The sequence below is a fragment of the Thermobia domestica genome, chromosome 15, assembly GCF_964235325.1.
Source record: "Thermobia domestica chromosome 15, izTheDome1.hap1.1, whole genome shotgun sequence".
NCBI lineage: Eukaryota > Metazoa > Arthropoda > Insecta > Zygentoma > Lepismatidae > Thermobia > Thermobia domestica.
Window position 1 is genome coordinate 181074203 of NC_137468.1, and position 20048 is coordinate 181094250.

Sequence of the window (20048 nt, forward strand, 5' to 3'; positions counted from 1 at the left end):
CTCATTCAGAAAGAAAATATGACAGGTTAGTGGGTACTACAGAAACGTATTACTTCAGAATTACGGAAAGCATGTGAGAGTTGGGCATAGTTTCTGTCTCACGTTGTATTCTCCATGGGCGCCAACCCTGAGGGCTGCGGAAGCCCACCCAGCAAAAGTTTGATTGTATATTTTCCTCTCTCAAGGCTGTTCCGGAGAATGACTTCCGTGACGCCTTCAATGCCTGGAAATCGCGCTGGCAGCGCTGCATCGACGCAGAATGAGCCTATTTTGAAAGTTTTTAAAGAATTGTAACCATTGGCTCAATATTTTTTTTAAAATCGGCTCAGTCCTATTACTTTCCGGACAAACCCTGTATTCTCAATTAACAATGAAACCGGAAGTGGAAAAAGATTTCTACCACTTCCGGTTTTAGTTGAAAGATTAGAGTGGAGAGCGAATACATTGTTGGGAAAAGGTCTGATAGTAGGAAACCCATTTTTGCTATCTTGTTCCAGTTCTACTCTATAGTGATCAAAGTTAAAACCGGAAGTGGTCGATTTTTGCCACTTCCGGTAATAGGTGGTTTAGAAACGAAATGAAATATTTCAGTTTAATATTTAATGTTTAATTATACCCTTAAGCTACGGTAGACGATGATTAAGGTAAATAAATGATGGTGGAATTATTGGTGGAATGAGAAAGTGGGAAGAAACGTAAGTACCCCGAGAAAACCCACGGACACGATGTTGCCCACAGCGAACCTACTTGGCTAGAGATTGAACCGAGGACCTCTCACATGTAAGTGCTCTACTGTTGAGCCACCGTGTAGTAGGTATTTTAAAGTACAGATGGAATATATATTTTAAAGTACAGATGGAATATATATTTTCGCAGTTATTCGCAGAGAATTGCTTCTTGCTATTTATTACCGTTTTAACTTTAAGCTAGCACAATTTAATTTCTGCCACATGTAGTGTAAATAAAGGATTAACAAAGTAGATGGCACCACTGGCGGATCTAGAAGGTAAAAACTGAGGGGGCATCCAGAACCCAGAGTATGACAGATATAACATGAGTTTACTATAAACATTATAAATATATAAATAATAGCTTAAATTATTTTTATAATTCAAAATACTTGAGGAAACCGCCTCTTGTGGCACGTATTCTTAGAAACCTAAATCAATTCCCAAGAAAATACTTCTCGCTCTCTCATAACTTCTTGCTCTACTTAGGTTATTATTAAAACCGAAAGTTTTAGTTCATGAATTTCTGGTCTTAGTAAAGAGTCGAGGATAGGTATTAAGTGGATTCTTGGAAATTTAATCGACTGCAAAAACCTGCTTCTCGCTTTCTATTATTGCTTCTGCTTTTTGGTGATCATCATAGAAGGTGTACAACTTTGCTTCCCCCGTTTTTTTTTTCCAAAAATATGATGCTTTAACGAAACAAATTGCTTACCCAGGCATTATTCAAAGTATTGTCCTTCGCTAGCCACTACTTTCTCCCATCTTTCGGGCAGCGTACTAATGTCGCGTCAAAAAAAATTTTTCATCTTTGGAGGCGATCCACGAATGGATCCACTTTTTGACTTCTTCATAAGATCGGAAGTGTTGGTCAGCCAGGTCATGCGCCTTTAATCGAAACAGGTGATAATCAGAGGGAGCCATGTCCGGAGAGTACGGCGGGTGGAATAGGACTTCCCATCTTAACGTTTCTAAGTACGTTTTGACCACTTTTGCAACGTGGGGTCGAGCGTTGTCATGCTGCATAATCCCTTTGTCGTGCCTCTCCCTGTATTGCTGCCGTTTGTCCTTTAATAATCTGTTCAAACGCATTAATTGCGTTCGATAACGATTACCGGTGATTGTTTCACGTGGTTTTAACAGCTCATAGTACACGACACCGAGCTGGTTTACCAAATGCAGAGCATGATCTTGGAGCCATGAATATTCGGTTTGGACGTCGACGTGGAAGCATGGCCGGGATATTCCCATAATTTTTTGCGTTTAGGGTTATCGTAATACACCCATTTTTCGTCCCCGGTCACAATGCGATTCAGAAATCCCTTCTGTTTTTGCCTCTGAAGCAACTGTTCACAAACACACAAACGCCGTTCAACGTCTCTTGGCTTCAACTCATCCGTGACCCAAGATTCTTCTTTCTGAATCATACCCATGGCTTTGAGCCGTTTTGAAATGGTTTGCTATGTCACTCCCAATGATCGTGCCAATTCTTCTTGAGTTTGACGCGAGTCTTCACTCAGCAATGTCTCCAATTTTGCATCTTCGAAAACTTTCTGTCTTGCACTACTATGCCGGTTGTCGACGTTAAAGTCACCGTTCTCTCATTAATAGCGTCCTCACCATAAGTACTTGAGAGCATTCGATGACACTCAGCCGCAGTTTTCTTCATATTAAAACAAAAAAAGTAGAACCTCCCGCAAATAGCGAGAATTTGGCTTGTAACCTGACATTTTCAATCGAGAATAACTTTACGATGCACACACAAATCAACTTATGCTTGAATAAGGTTATATTGACAGAGGTCCAAGCTAACTGCCTGACATCTGCGATCTATTTATTTCAACTGCTACTTACCCTTGTAGCCACCTATCGGAAAACGGCGGAAGCAAAGTTGTACACCTTGTAAAAAAAAACTGGAAATGGTTGATTTTTTCAGCGGCGTAGCGTAAGGGAACGCCTGTATTCCCGGCATCCCCTGTTAATAAGAAAAAAGTACGTGTTTCATTATATTTATAAATTGTTTGCTTATAATTATCACAATTATTTCCACTGCAATCTTGTGGATGCGCTCTCTCGCTTTACTTTGGCAAGCGGAACGTACGCATGCGCATCACTCAGATGCACATTTTCTGTCTTTCCTCTTGTTGTACGCTATGTTCCTCGGGCATCCAGGCCTACTGCAAGCATCGGGGTTTTCGTCTGCTTTCTGTCGAATGCGCATGCCCAACTACTCCCCGCCATCCCTTTGCAACCCAACATCTGCTTTAGATATAAGCTGGCGTATGCTCAAGTACTGCCAACTCTATATATTTTGAACTAAGCTATGGTTTCTGTATAGAACGTACGACCGCTGTCAAGGAAATAGAACAAAACATAAATAGTTAGTTCAACGCCATTATGAAGCATGTCGCTTATGTAAGTGATAGTATAAAAATAGTTATGCTTTAATCGTAATTAAATGCATCGTAATTGTAATAGTAATTACAGGCAAACTAATAATGTACATCATAAATACATATCATGTCCCAGAATGTAGCCAGATATTCTTTGAGAGGACTCACATACACAAGCATAACTATAATGCATTCTGTAGAATCACGGTCACCGATCCGGTAGGCCACCCTCTGCACTTCACAAAGTTTACTTGTGCTCTTCCGTATCTGGATATCTCACAATGAAGTAGATACACAGAAATAGGCCCACAGAGTTGCTTTAAGTGCTTTCTATTTGTATCTTCAAATGATATAAACACTCAGGCCCATTTTCACGAACGGGCACCTGAGGTCCGGACCCAAGATGACAAATTTCTAGGGGTGGCATTAAAAAAAAAAACGAGATTGAAGTATGGTATGCGGAGAAAGAAGCTGCCCACGAGAAAGAAATAAAGGGAATTATACTGAAAACAATATTTATACAAAAGTGGAGCCGGTTTTTCTCGTCACAATGCTAGTGGCAGAAAAGGAGCTGAGACAATTGCTTATTGACGTCTAACGTAATCTACGCATTTGGTACTGTATGCCCCACCAGGCGTGCAATTACGGGTGCCTGGGCCCCTGAATGTTTTGGCCTCCTAATTATTAAGAGTAGTTATTGATAAAAGAGATCCAGAATTGTGACGATTGGACCCCCTAGCATATTTGTGCCTCTCTCCTAAACTTTAATGGCTGGTTGCGGGCCTTAATGAGCAGACTCAGCATGTTAATCTTCTATTTGTATTGTGTAAAGTATGTGATGGTTGCAAATTATGCCGTACTAAATATAAAGCTTCTGCAAGTTGTTTAATGAACATGGCTTTACACTCCTTTCTTGTGATAAATTATTGGCTCACCTCTCCCTGGCTATGCCCTTGCGTTCTGTACTAGATTTATGCTTTTGATTAGCAACATTGATCGTTGGTGGTCAAGAAAAATTGGCGGTATAAATTTTTTTGCGTTGTGATTTGAAATGAATATTTGTTTTATTTTTTTACTGTAGTATGAAGAAAATTACATTTATAACTAAGAGACAAAGCTGTGGAAAGTGTTCGGCTGCTACAAGGTATAGTACCTTACTAACTTTTAGAAAATGATGACTACGATAACAGTACCAGACACAAATTTAATTTATTTTTTTGTTAACAACTACCATATCTCGGTTGACTTACGAGCAGCGCTGCTCTCTGAAAGGGATACGACCTACCCCAAAGCTTTTCATAAAAACGACAACTAGCAATCAGTCGCAAATATTTCAGTCTTCGTGGTATGATGATAGGTTTACTTGGCTTTCTGGGTGTTCTGTAGGGAATAAAATGTTATGTTTCGTCTGCATTATGTTTGGGGCAAAGGAGTCGGAGTGGTGTTCAAACGGTATTTCTGATTTGGGTAATTTTATGAAGAAAGCTCTAAAACATGAGTCATCGAAACAACATTTGTTGCATAGTGAATCTTTTCACTTGTTAAGGAAAATATACATTCAACATGCATTGCATTGTATTGTATTATATCAGACAAGTGACTAACTTTGGCATCCCCATTTCGGAATACCACGCTACGCTACTGGATTTTTTTACCACTTGTATACACTATCCGGTTTGTATGTGTTCTCTATCAACGAACTCTGCTGTTAACGTTTGACCTGTACATCCTGGTCAAAATTGATGGTGATCCTTGAAGTAATTTGTGAGATTTTTCGTATCCTAGCCGAATGAACAAACAGGGTAACTATTAGGGATGGCCGGAACCGTTTCCTGGTGTGACCGGTTTTCGGCTCTGAACGGATCCGGTTCTAGAAGATCTGGTACCAGAACCAGGTTTTTGGATCCATGTCTGGAACCGGTTCCGGAACCTAGTTTTTCGGATCGAGGTCTGGACCCGGTTCTGAAAACCGGATCTCCACCGGAACCGGAATTTTGCGGCCATCCGTACGCTGAACCCGAGCTACTGGTAGGCTGTGAACAGCTGTGCTAGATGAAATGGTGGAAGCGACAGGCAGGCGCCCAGGCGGCGATCGTTTGTCTCATTTGGCTAAACAAACTGGGTAATCGGCAGTCATCGGCTAAGCAGGCAAACTGGCAAACTCATTTGGCTAAACATCTACTGGTGGAACAACATTTTTTTCTGGGGGCACTAGCAGGTCCCAGCAGGGAGGGCACAAGCGCGTGGTCGTCTTTGCAGTGTTTTGAAAGTGAACTTTGTGCCTCCTTTACGGGTCCTTGGGGGGCTTTTGGATCCAGGTCTGGAAGTGCTTCTGAATACCGGATCTCCAAGAACCGGAACTTTGTGGCCATCCCTAGTAACCCATATATGAAAGAATTTTACTAAATCAATATCCTTAGAAATAAAATCTCTACCTTTACATCGTATAGTTAAGCCGTTCAGGGAAGAGGAGGCGGCAATAGAATTAATCCACAAATGTTGTATTCATTTAGACATAAAGTTCTTACTTGCGTATATGCAGCAGATGGTTAGCAGTATATCAGAGGGCAAAGTTAAATTTTGCAGAAGTTGTTCACCAGCATAGCAGCTAAGTATTGTTGGTTGCATAAGGCACAGGTATTGTAACTACCTTGAGTGAGGGTTTAAGTATTGAAAATGACAAGGAACTACTTAGAAACTTCAAGTTTAATGACAGTTTATGTTAGTCCATTAATAACGCTAATTTCTAATAGTAAATAGTGAACCTAATAGGTGTCACCGCTAATTAATAAGAGTAAACAATTAACCTAATGAGTGTCACCAATAATTCCTATTAGTAAACAGTCAACCTAATGGGGGTCACCACTAATTCCTAATAGTAAACAGTCAACGTAATAGATATTAGTATACCTGGGTGTTTGATGCCAACAGTTGTCACTAACGTGCAGACAATTTTGCTATTTTAAAAGTAATATGATGATTTAATTTAATTGCTATTCGAAAACTGCCTGGATCCAATTAGCTAAGGATAGAAGTCAGTGGAGAGCTTTTGTGAACGCGGCACTGAACCTCCGGGTTCCATAGGCCATAGAGTTAGTTAGTTAGTTATTCGAAAACTGCATTTCCCAGCTCGCGCCGTGTGGACTTTGTGGTGGAAAAACACGGTGCTCGTGGGTTTTCTCGGGGTTCTCCCGTTTCCTCCCACTTTCTTCATTCCACCATTTCATTCATTTCTCATCATCACTGTCTCCTTTAGCCTAACCGGCATAATCGTGGGACGTAAAACTCAAAGATTTCAATTTCAATTTAGAAAACAGCATTATTTCAATTTAATTATTTCCAAACAGGATAATCTAAATTATACAGTGGGTCGAAACTTTGGGAACATCTAGCAGCATTAAAATAAAAGTTTTGGTACTTTATAACACTAGTTAACAAAGGTTTTGTTACATAAAAGGAAATACCTGTTCTTAAAGGAACTTTTTGCGCTGAATTCGAATATGCACTCGGTTTTTCTCCATCACGTGCGATTTTCCCGTAACAGAGGGATTTTCGGGAAAATCCCTCAAAAATTTCCCTTTTCGTTTATTTTACACCCCAAGATCTTGTCCCCTTGCATATACTAACATAGAAATTATACCTAAGTATACTTTGATTCATATTTAACAAACCCTCCAAGTTTCGATATATTATCGCTTTATCCTTTCTAGAGAAATAAATATGTTTGTATGTATACTGTGTGTACTGTTTATTGCACCTTTAGTAATGCTTTCAGATCCACTTGTAAAACGTTTTGCTTTATTACCACAAACACATATATAAAATATAATACAATATAATTTACAAGTGTGACAATTTACAATAAACAATAATACAAATGTACCAAAAGGTCATGAAAAGACAATCAAAACTATCACAATATATGAAACTTCCATTGGGTTACAAAAACGTACACTACTTCCTTCTTTTGTAAGAAATGTTGCATTCTCTAACAAGACCCCAACAATAGTCCCCCATCAGTGAAGGATCCCATCGTCCCTGGTACCTTTTCTCCATTGCCATTATATCTTGGTGGAATCTTTCCCCCTGTTCGTCGCTGAGAGCACCTAGGTTAGCAGGAAAGAAGCTGAGGTGGGAGTGCAAAAAGTGGATTTTTAAAGACATCCTACAACCCAACTCTTTGTATTTCTGTATCATGTCCTGTACGATTTCTGTGTAACTCTCAGCTTTGTTATTGCCCAGAAAGTTGCGCACAACACACTTAAATGCTGTCCAGGCAGCTAGCTCAACACTGTTTAACTTGCTGTCAAAGCTATCATCAAGCATTAATTTCCTAATTTGGGGACCAATAAACACTCCCGCTGAAATCTTAGCATCACTCAGGTTAGGGAACTTATCTCGCAAATACTTGAAACCTTCACCAGATGTGTCCATGGCTTTGACAAAGTTTTTCATAAGTCCTAACTTGATATGAAGTGGCGGTAGTAATATCTTATTAGGATCTACCAAAGGAGCGTATTTGACGTTGCATTCTCCAGGTACGTAATTCACTCTAGGTTCCCATTCCTTCACTTCATAATGTTTGTCATCAGCTCGGCTATCCCATAAACATAAAAAACATTGGTACTTCGTGTAACTGCACTGCAGTCCTAATAAAATACCAACTACCTTGAGATCACAACATATTTGCCAACAATGGTCCTTGTAATTTATAAGATTTAGCAAAGTTGACATGGTGTCATAAGATTCCTTAATCTTCACTGAGTGCGCAAGTGGTATAGAAGGTTTTTTATTTCCATTATGTAAAAGGACAGCTTTAAGGCTGACCTTTGACGCGTCGATAAATAACCTCCATTCTTCTGGAACGTAAGGAATTCCTAGCTCCGCCATCAACCCATTTATATCCGTACATACGCACACGTTATCTTGCATTGAGAAATAGCTTGAAAATTGAACATGCCTTTTCCTGTACACTGATATGTTCGTTTCTGCATCCAATAAGTTCTACTGCTGGAGCCTTGATCCCAGAAGTTCCGCCTCTTGTTTTGTCAGGTGCAAATCACGGACTAGGTCATTAAGTTCACATTGCCGGATGAAATGTGGCTCGCGAACACAGTTAGGGATGAACGTTGGATCCTTGGATGTACATGTTGATGTCGATGGTTCATCAAGGTCATGATGATCATCAGAGTCTTTTGGCCATATCTCTTCCCAGTTGGTAGGGGGCTCGGGAAGTGGAAGTTCATCCCCGTGCGGAACGAAAAAACTTGGAGAATTGTATATATATGTATTAAGATATACATATACTGTACGTTTTAAAAAAATATACGTTGGAAGTACATTCTATTTTTATACACGTTTCTAATTTACAGAGAGCAATACAAGTGTGTTGTTGACTATTGTAAATATTCATTTTTATGTCTGTGTTTGTAGTAATAAAGCAAATCGTTTTTACCCCAACTCAGGAGATCTGAAAGCATTACTATCAGGTGCAATAAACAGTGCACACAGTATACATACAAATATATTTATTTCTCTAGAAAGAACAAAGCGATTTTTACGAAACTTTTAGGGTTTATTAAATATAAATCAAGGTATACGTAGGTATAATTTCTATGTTACTATATGTAAGGGGACAGGAGCTAGGGGAATAAAATATCTGAAAAAGGGAAATTTTTGAGGGAATTTCCCGAAAATCCCTCTGTTACGGGAAAACTGTACGTGATGGAGAGAAACCGAGTGCATATTCGAATTCAGCGCAAAAAGTTCCTTTAAGATCAGGTGATTTTTCTCATGTAACAAACAAAAAGTTTAAATTTGTTAACTAGTGTAATCAATGTAATGTTGGATTTGAATGGCAAGTACATTTTCTTAGAACGTTCTTACGATGTATTCACATATTTTCTGTCTCTCTACTTTTGAAATGGCTTCTGTGTGACTTAAATGCTTTTACCAACGTTTAAAGTTGTATGTGTTGTTTTAATTAGTATGCATTTTAATCTGGATTTGCAGAACGCACGGTAACGTATTGAATCACTAGTACTATTTCAAAACTAGACAAGAAGCTACTTCTCAACTTAGAGCCATGATTTTCATTCACACATTAGGAAGAGCTAGGTCAAAGAAAATATACATTTGAGTAATTGTTGAGTACTGAATAAGAATTGAGCAGCTCGGGCGAACACAATAGTAAGCGCCACTACAGTTGAAATTGAGTTCTTAGGTGGAATGGATTGGGATCGAACCACAGAACAGTATGTAGGTGGTTTAATTTAGTAAAGGTACCTCCAGATGGTAGGGGAAACTTCTTTGGTATTGCACGGTCATGTTGCACCTTGTTTCCCAGTTTAGTCGAAAGTTAGAAAAATGTGACATATCATTATGTTCCCCCAAACCACTCATATATATATTACAAATATTACAATCAAAATGTTACAAATTTACATAATTTTGAACCAATCAAAAATATTGCTAACGTAAAAGAAGAGTAGGTGTCACTGAATCTGCATCTCGACAATGTTGCCAACCTGAAAACTTATAAGCCCCCATCTTGAAAGGCAGAAATTTCTATTTTGCACTTAAATTTCCATGTGGTCTACAAAATTTTCAAAAATTTATGAAATATGAAAACAGAAACTACTGTTGTTTGTTTCAATATTTGGGTGAATTCTTCGTAAATTCCGAGTTCCTCTTATTTAAAAAAGAGTATTGAAAAGGTTAATAAAAACAAGCACATTTTGTTGTCAGATCTTAGTAGGGGTGCTTGCGGCACACCTAAACATTTTCCTATTTGCTTGAAAACCAATCAACAATTTGATATTTTAAGAAAAAACGCTGACAATAATCACAGCATTGATAATAATATAGTGTAACAAGAACATTTTATTATAAGATTTGAACATTAAATTTGTCGATTTTCTAAAATGCTCAAAATGGCGTTGGTCAAAAAATCGGACAGATTACTATAAATATCAAACCGAGGAGTGGAAATGAAATCTTTAAGTTTAACGTCCCACGGTTATGCCAGTTAGGCTAAAGAAGACGGTGATAAAGAGAAATGAGTGAAATGGTGGAATGAAGAAAGTGGGAGGAAACGGGAGAACCCCGAGAAAACCCATGAGCACGGTGTTTGTCCACCACAAAGTCCACATGGCGCGAGCTGGGATGTAACCAGGGACCCCAAGCACCGGAGGTGAACGCTCTACCACTGAGCCACTGCGCCCCCACCGAGGAGTGGTTGTGAATTTGCAATCCAATGTTGTAGTTGTCAAATCTAATTTATTTTCTATGTTAATAGGATTACATTATCCAGTTCTTACAATGTTAGCTGACAGGATGAGTTATATTATTACTTTCAGTTCAAAAGTATGAAAATTAGAACAAAATTTAAAAAAATATTGCTTCACCGTAACAATGTTTCTCTCCCTACTAAATTTTACACAAAGGTTACTACTGTTAAAAAACGATGGTTAGAAACAACATTTACAATAATAATAAAACTATGACTACAGTAACAATAATGTGTAGGAAGAGCTTTATCTCAGTAAGATTACTGCTTACAATTTTCACAAATGAAGTAACCAATATTTTCACTGTCCGCACACGCAACATGTGACCATCCTCGACAACTGCACCACTGTGCCCAATTCTTATCGAAACATTCTCCACAAATAAGGCACTCCCTAAGACTATTTTCCTGTGCTTTGTCCACCAGCTCCCCGAACACTACAGTTTCCCGTTAACACACTATTCACACTTTTCTTCATCTCATTTCCATTTCTTGAATGTAGCCATCCTTGCACCAAGTCTCTGAAAATAAATTCTACCCTAAGTATCTTTTCAACTAAGAATAATTAGATACTTTCTTCTGTTTGGTACTAGGAACATACGGTGTGTGCAGTACTGGACCTACATGATCTATTAGAGAAAATATTGCCAACTAAAGACTACGTAAGCGTACAGTGTAGAAGCATTGACTACGGAAATTTTAGTTAATGCTTCTACACTGTACGCTTCTTTAATTATTAAGAAATATCATGAAAGTAAGATAAATGTACTTCACTTACCTCAGGAGAATATAAATCTTTTGTGAAAGTTATCTGCGTAATGCAAGACAGCAGTGAGGATCAATTTCCAGCGATTTACTTGAGACTGGCGCCCACGATGGACAAGTGGGGCCAAACACTTACCCCTATTGATAAATGATCCAGATGCATATAGAACAGATACTGCTCTCTAAACTCGGAATGCTAAACCTACTACTGTTCGGTACTGGGAACAGTCAGGTACTGGGGCAAACTCCCCTACGTATTTCTACCAGAAAGTTCTACTGAACATAAAGAAACTAGGCAAATTCAATTCCCAAATTATTCGGTGTAGGACATTTTAGAAATTGGTTGTTTTTCGTTTTGTGATATATTTTCTTCCGTTCATGATTTTTAAAGAACTGCAGTATGCAATCTACATTCCTTGTTGCTTCTTTCTTTAAGATTCACAAGTTCCTGCATAAATCATTTTCACACTACCATGTACAGTCACTCACGTAAGTACCTGGACCCTTGAATGTTATAATTCCATTACATAGGGCCCAGGTCATTTACAGTTGTGAAACGCCTAGACAAATGCAACCCAACTTACACGTAACTTTTCTCGACACTGACAGCAGTTGGTAGCACTGAGTCAAGTCTTTATGCAAGTAAAATTGTGAGTAGATGACGCACGAAACATTTCTCCATTCTCCGATCAATCTCTCTGGTTCAGAGCGTGTTGTCCAATGAACATCATATGTTAATCTCAATATTGCTGTGTATGTAATGTATTATTTCATTATATACTGTATATTCAAAGAAATAAAAACACTGATCACACATAAATCAGAAAGTGCTTGAAAGTAAACGAAAATATCAAATCTAGAACAACTGCTGGGAATAATTTTGCAAATCACTGTCTCCATTGACATCCTTCTCAAATTCTCCTTATTCCAACATCTTTCTCTTTCTAGGGAACAGAAGATCTTGCTTGTCACACTGAGTATGCATTGAAATTGAAACTTAAACACTTGAAATAGTTTCAGTGTGGCCGGGATTCGAACGCGGGTCTACCGAATGGGAGTTCAATGCGCTAACCACTCACCCACCTCGCCAATTATGCTTTCAGCCAAACTATTACCTAGTTAAAATTGTTTCATTGAAAAATATAAACAAGATACTAATACGTGTGTGAGTGTCTTAATGACTTACTCGAGACTTCCTTGTTTAACTCGAAAACAAGTTATATAGACGCTCCTCAATGAGGAAAATATCACGAAACGCTCTTCAATTTGAGGCTTCGTCATCGGTTTCAGGAATGGTCCCGATTTACATTACATTTTTTCTTTAGCATAACTTCTAATTTCCAAAGAAGAAAATACGACAGAATTTTTTTTCACATTCTTTGAATTGTATCAACACGTGTATAAATAGACAGTTCTATTTTTATCTTCCACAACTACTAGTTTATTTTCTTATATTCATATGAGGGATTTGTGGCCAATTGAGCCGGTGGCACTAGCCAAGTGATCTCGGGCGTTTGGTTTCTGATCATGGAGCGCAATCTACTAGAGGTTCGAATTCCTCTGAAGAGTGAGGTCAGAATTTTAGCTGTCCTCAGTATTTCCGTGTTCGTGTCCCTGTAGTGTTAGGAATACGTCGAAAGGACATGAGATGCCAGTGGCGATCAATACTCCTGTTGGGGGGATTTGTTTAAAAAGAATTGTGAAAGCAGGAAACTCCAATTGCAGCTACCTGGGTTCAAATCCCGTCATGGCAATTATTAATTTTTCTGTATAGGAAGCTAATGTTTATGTAATTGGTATTGTAATTATGTTATTTATTATTATTATTATTATTATTATTATTATTATTATTATTATTATTATTATTATTATTATTATTATTATTATTAATATTATTACAGAAGGAAAGAAAAGGTAACATAGTCGAAGATATCCATAGGAATAGAAAAGATATAGAGTATATCAGATGATTCTTAGGTTTATACATGAACACAATAATATTATTACGTTTATGGATTTACAGATAGACTTATCATTTTATGACAACAAGAAATGGAATATAAATATTTGTTAGCTGATAACAGTAATGCATTTTGTTTCGCCCTTCTAGGTAGAAAGGTGAGGTGACATCTTAAATAGGATCATTCTTGTGAATAGAGTTGTAAGTTCGATCACTATTTGCTATTGTGCAAAGTTAAGAACGATTCCTTGGAACATATTTTTGGCCCATACTACAGCAGTAAGGACGTGTTTAAGCCTTATGCGTTCATCAATTCTTGTCCAAATACGTTACATTCCCAGACATTTACGAATGAAGGTTCATACGGATGATGAATTTTGTGTTGTTGACATTTCACCTGTGAAGGAAGTCGTCTCAACTCTTGGACCCAGAGTAATTGAATATTTTTCATGTTAGTATACATCAATTGCAAATTATAAAAATTTCATTAATTGCCACATCGAGAATCGAACACGCGACCCCACGGTTAAGCTACTACTCTAACATATAGCTCTTTTGAGAGAAGGAAAAAGCTGGATGTGCAGTGAATTCAGTAATTACACACTTTTACGATTCCAGTGTAATAATGCCGAAACTTTCTGATTTCAGTCATGGTAAAGTAGTAAAGTTTTATGCACAAAATATAGTCTAGAGAATTCAACTTCTCAAATTGACAACTCACGTGTACAGAGGTGCTGCTGTATGCTATCGCCTCGGGCCCTGATTTTTCACAGCACGGCAGTGGACAGATACTCATATTGATTGAATCTGGTGTTTCAGTTCGTGAAATGGATCGAGTTTTCTGAGTGGGTCAGTGAGTCGTGGGTCAACAACATGTGACCCACTCAGAACCGTAACCCACCGTGACCCATAACCCTATATGACCCACTATGAACCACCGGCCCACTCTGCTCACTGCATTATAGACAGCATGTTCTGAAGAGCATTTTTTTCACCCTCGATTCTAGCCAGAGTAACTAGATCACGTTTCTGATTGGTTGCAGCTTGCGATTGTCCAAACCTTCTGGTGTATGTATTGTGTATTATAGTAGTAATAGAAGAAAATTGTCTCTTTGTTGGAATTGAAGAAGACATTGAAGAAGCAGTGTAGGTTAAATTTATATCATGGCAGTCAAGAGGAAACAAAACGAGGCCTGCGAGGCTTCTCACCCGTTTCTACTACTACTACTACTATTACTTATACTTTGTACTCGTATAGAAAACTGCACACGTAACCTAATCACTTTTTTCAGTATTATTTTCATCTTATTTTAATGAAAAAAGTGTTTGACAATTTAAAAAATAAAATATAAAATAAAAATCTTTCCTTTGTCCGGGTTTGAACTCACACCAAAAGCAATTATAATCATTGGTCCATTGCGCTAGTACGATCGGCCACCAAGACCATGAGTAACAGGCACTTAATGTTTGCTATATTTATGCTAAGTGACGAGAAACGGATAACTCCAATTAACCAGAACCGCGTATTTAGCTCCTATGAGTAGGGTTGAGCGTGATTTAAAAATATGCTTGTGAACACTGGTCAATCTGTGTACGTTTTACTTTCAAGGCCTCTATTTCCCTTTTTCATTTGTTTCTGTTCACTTACCTGAGATGAGTATCTTTAAGTGAAAAAAGAACTTGAGGCATTTTTGGATATTGATATTTGTAATTGTAATAATAGAAATAGGACGTATATTACTAATGGCATTCGAGATACACAGCCTGTAAGTTTTAGAGGAACTAACTACTGGAAAATATACAGTTTTGCATCGCTGTAATATATAAATTATTATATAAAAATTGAATGTAACTATATATGCTTAATCATCACAGCCAAATTGCAGTCAAATAAAATGGCTTTTGGTATATAGTTAGGCCTTAATCCAAACACTGATGTTATCAGATTGCGCTCATTATAATAATATCCCATCGGATAATGCGGATCCGAATATTTGAGAAAAAAATTGAATATCTCACAAGACGTTAAACTTACGGACAGTCGTTCTTTAAGAAAAAGTGTTGTGTGGGGGGCACACTTAGTATTCCAGGGGCACTGCCGGTACTATTCTATTTATTATTATATTATAGACGTATTATTTTGGTTTCCTCCGGAGACAACTTTCAAAGCTCGGGGGCAGTGCCCCTCCAAAAAACGTGTCTGGAAGAAACACTGGTTACGGAGCTGAAATTCAATATATTAACTCTTTATTGAAAATGAACAGAACATCTCCTAGCTTTCTCCTTTATGGGGAGGGGCGACACTTTCTATATATCGTAAATTGATAGTGGGTTAGTTTGTAAAAATAATCGAGAACGATCAATATTATTTGAGAAACAAGTTAAGAATCAAAAAATACAGTACTTCGCATCACATATTGATATATGCTTACCATGCGCTTTCTACTATAATAATTGTTTAAGCTTGTTTATAATATGGATTGTCCCTACACAAAGTTTCGTTGCACTTCTTCATGTCCTTTACACACATCTGACGTACTGTTATTTGCACTTTTGATATTTCGTTTTAATTGGTATGAAGGGCTAGTGTGTCCCACTAGACCGTTTTTTCCAGAAAATTATGTAAACGTATTCCCTTATGTTACGTCTACAACATCTGTGCACAATTTCATTCACTTCGGTCCACATCTTCTTACCTCCCGGGCGTCAACTTTCAAAATTTTGATTGGGGGCTTTTGCCTCCCTAAAAACGCTTTTCTACGGAAAATGCAAAACCACGTGTTCGTTTATTTCATGTGAAGTACCTACCTGCCAAATATTATCAAAATTTTAGTCCTACAGGTGGGTATGTCAGTTATTAAGAGAAAGACGTGGAGAATCTTAATTTCACTCAGAATTGAAATTGCAGATTCACATTTACTTAATCTAAAAAGAAATAATTCCATATAGTTCGAGCTTTGTTTCAAGATATATAAGAATATTTTCAAAAAGTTTAATCCAGTGTCTGTTTGAAAGCGAACAGGACCAATTATGGTTTGGTTTCTGAAATAAAGTGACACATTCGGTTTGAAACTTAAACCGTACCAAGCCGGTTAACCAATTAACCAATATTTTGGAACATTTCTAGCGGATACACTGTAGTTAGTCTTTCTATTGTTTTTAACCTATCAGGCCACTTGAGCAGTCGGGTATCATGTTGCGAACAATAATTAAAAGAATGAAAGCAGTGCCCTTCCAGAAATGACTTTCTTCAAAACGTGTCAACCTTTTTCTGAAAGTTAATTACCAAAATCTGAGGTTTAGTAGTTGTCCCAATTTTAAAAATTGTTAATATGAATTTCAAAACTTTACTCTTTTGGAATTTATATGGAAAAGTGGCAAGTTTGAAAATATCCTTGTTTTAACTCTTTATTCCACAATAGACATCATTAATACAAAAGTTATTTATTTCAAAACTATTTTAGGTTCCCTTGGATTTAAAAGCCAATACCTTGAGTTTCAGGTTGTTAACATTAAGGAGCTCTCTGATTTGTCAAATTAAAAGGACTCAACGATTTATCCCTCTACATGCGACGTCTCCTTTATTGGCTCCGTGGCGAAGTCGGAAAAATATTCTCCTATAGATTATAAGGTTGTTGGTTCGCGCCCACTCCGGAGTATTTATTTTTGTCTAGTGTTTTTAAGACTCACTTTAGTGTAAACAAATCACGCATATAGGTGATTTAACATATTTGGGGAAGTAATTTTGTGGTCCATTGGCGTTTCATCACGCCTCTGCCGCTGGTTAGTATAATTCTCAAAATGGAAGTGGGGCCACAGCGGGTCGTCGCTGCAGAACACCCAATTTTAAATATGTTTGTATAGCTTTTAAAACATCACAACTAACAATGAAAACGACAAAGAGGCTACTTGAATACGATTATGAACCAATTAAAGTTTCCTCTCTACTTATTGTCTATATACAGGTTTGTTGAGCATGTCACAGTTCTGAGTTGCTCATCCGTGCAAAATGATTGTTGACGGTTATAAAGGTTCTGGAATAAAGTGTTTATTTGCAGCTTAAGATGATATGCAGGACATAATGTCGTTTGAAATGAAGTGTGTTTGATGAGAGAGGTGTGCTGTAAAAGGAAATAATTTCGTATACACTACTTTTTTACATTTTAACACAGTTCATGGCAAAGGCATGACCTGGAATCTGAAGGCGGAGCCCCAGCGAGTTCAGCTTCAGATGTTCAAACATGATGGAGAATATGGTCTTTAGAAGTCTTCGAACCCTTAACAGGCAATCCTCTTGACTAGAATCTGGTGTTTCAGAGCACTGGATTAATATTTTTTAAGGTAACTAATTTAACAAACCTTCTTCAGTACCTTATGTTTCCTATTTTTATTCGTTTTATTTAATTTTGCTCGTTTCACTCATTTTTACAGTTTTCCCAGTAAGAACAGGAACTAGAAGACAGAAACATTGAGGGCAGTTCAAATCACAAAGATTCTTCGCATGTTCTTTCCTTTTCTGAAGTAAAACAATAATAACATATGGTGAAAATGCAAGTTTTGGTCTTCTATCTTCTATGTGTTGTCAAATCTATAAAACCACACGAACAGCAATATTAATACACAAGACGCCCAACCTCTTACCTATTTATGACACAACAATTGCATAAATCCGAATAGCTCTAGTATTTCCACAAATCATCATTTCTCATCTTTTACCAAAATACTCCATGATTTTTCTGACAACCTCATACTTTAGATGCTATTAATACGTAACGTTCATTGATGTTGTCACTTATTCACTTACTCCCTTACGATCATCGACAACTTTAGGGTACTTTCCTTAGATATAGAAAGGTGAAATTTAAATGAAAATGAAAACGAAATCCTTCAGTTTTACGTCCCACGTTTATGTCGGCTAGGCTAAATGAGACCATGATGATGAGAAATGAATGAATTGATGGAATGAATAAAGTATCAGGAAACGGAAGAATCCCGAGAAAACCCATGCAGACGGCATTTGTCAACCACGAAGTCCACTTGACGCGTGCTGGGATCGAACCAAGGGTCCCATACACCAGAGCTCAACGCTCAACCATTGAGCCACCGCGGCCCCAATCCAGGAAATTGTATATCTAGGTTTGGTTTTGCTTGCAAATGCAAACAAATTTAAAAACAAAAATAATAATGATATTTCCCTTCCTTAAGTCCTTACAGTAACGTGTGTTGATTCTTCAACAAAAATACTTGAATCCGATAAAAAATTCATGTAAAATATATAGCCAAGTAATCAACTTTGCAATAATAATAATAATAATAATAATAATAATAATAATAATAATAATAATAATAATAATAATAATAATAATAATAATAATAATAATAAAAGAATAACAAAATTACAATACCAATTACGTAAACAATACAGTTCAATAAAGAAAAAATATAGTTCCAAGGATGGGTTTAGAACCCGGGCGCTGCATTACGAGTCTCCCGGTTTCATACTTTGCCACAATTTCCTCAGACAAGGATACGAGAATAAACTAGTAGTTACGTAACATAAACATAGAACTTTGTATTTTTACATGTGTTGATATAATTCAAAATAATGTGAAAATCATTTTTTGCTGTCTTTTCTTGTTCGGAAATTAGAAGTTAAGGTGAGGATCAACAGTAGTAATGTAAAGCTGGACTATCGTTAAAAACTTTGAGGTAACCTCAACTTGAAGAACGTTTTGTGATATTTTCGTCATTGACGAAGGTCTATATAACTTGGTTTTGAGTTAAAGAAGGAAATCTCGAATAAATCATTGTGACACTTACATAAGCAACGTCTCCTTATACGATCTTTAGTGTCTATATATAGTTTTCCATGAAACGATTTTAACTACTTAATAACTTCTGTGGAAGCCGAAGTGACGCAGTAGGTAAGTGATTAGCGTATTGAACTTCTACTCGGGAGACCTGGTTTCAAATCCCCGCCAGGTTCAAACCTTTTCAAATGTTTCGATTTTAATTTCAATACATACTGAGTGTGGAAAGTAAGATCTTCTCTCCTCCAGAAAGAGAAAGATGTTGGAATGAGAAGAATTGGAGAAGGTCTCTCAATGGAGGCAATCATTTACAAACTTATATCCTGCAGTTGTTCTATAGTTTGGTATTTTCAGCTACTCTCAAGCATTTCCTGATTCATGCGCGGTCAATCGTTTTATTTCTCTAAACATACAGTATATAAAGAAATAATACATTACATACATAGCAATATTGAGATTAACATATGATTCATTGGAAAACACGATCCGAACCATAGAGATTCATCTTAGAATGGAGAACTGTTTCGTTAGTCACCTACTTTACATTTTACCTCCATAAACACCTAGATCAGGGCTACCACTTGCTGTCAGTGCTGAGAAAAGTTACGTGTAAGTTGGGTTGCATTTGTCTAGGCGTTCTCACAATTGTAAACGACCTGGACTCCAAGTAATAGAATTATAACAGTCAGGAGTAAAGATGTTTATGAGAGTGAGAGTACTTTCCAATAAGATAATTTGGCCGTTAGAACTGATTTCACTTTATTCAAGCGTCGTTAGAGAATTCAGAGAGAGAATTCTAATCGTGAAAATTTTGATGGTGTCAATCAAATAAATATATGATAAATCCCATATGTGTTGCCATTTTTAACGAAAGTGCTCTTTATTCCTATTTGAAAAATTAAAGCCAAAAATATCCCACAAAATGAGATTTCTCTCACGGGTTGGTATCACCGAGCTGGACAGCAAAGAATTGACGTCGAAGATATTGAAATTGCACAGACACTGCATTGGCTCTACGCATATCAATTACCGATTGAAAACGAATATTATTTTACAAATGAAACGAATCAAGAACTTCTGAAATACACAAGAGGAAACTAGTAC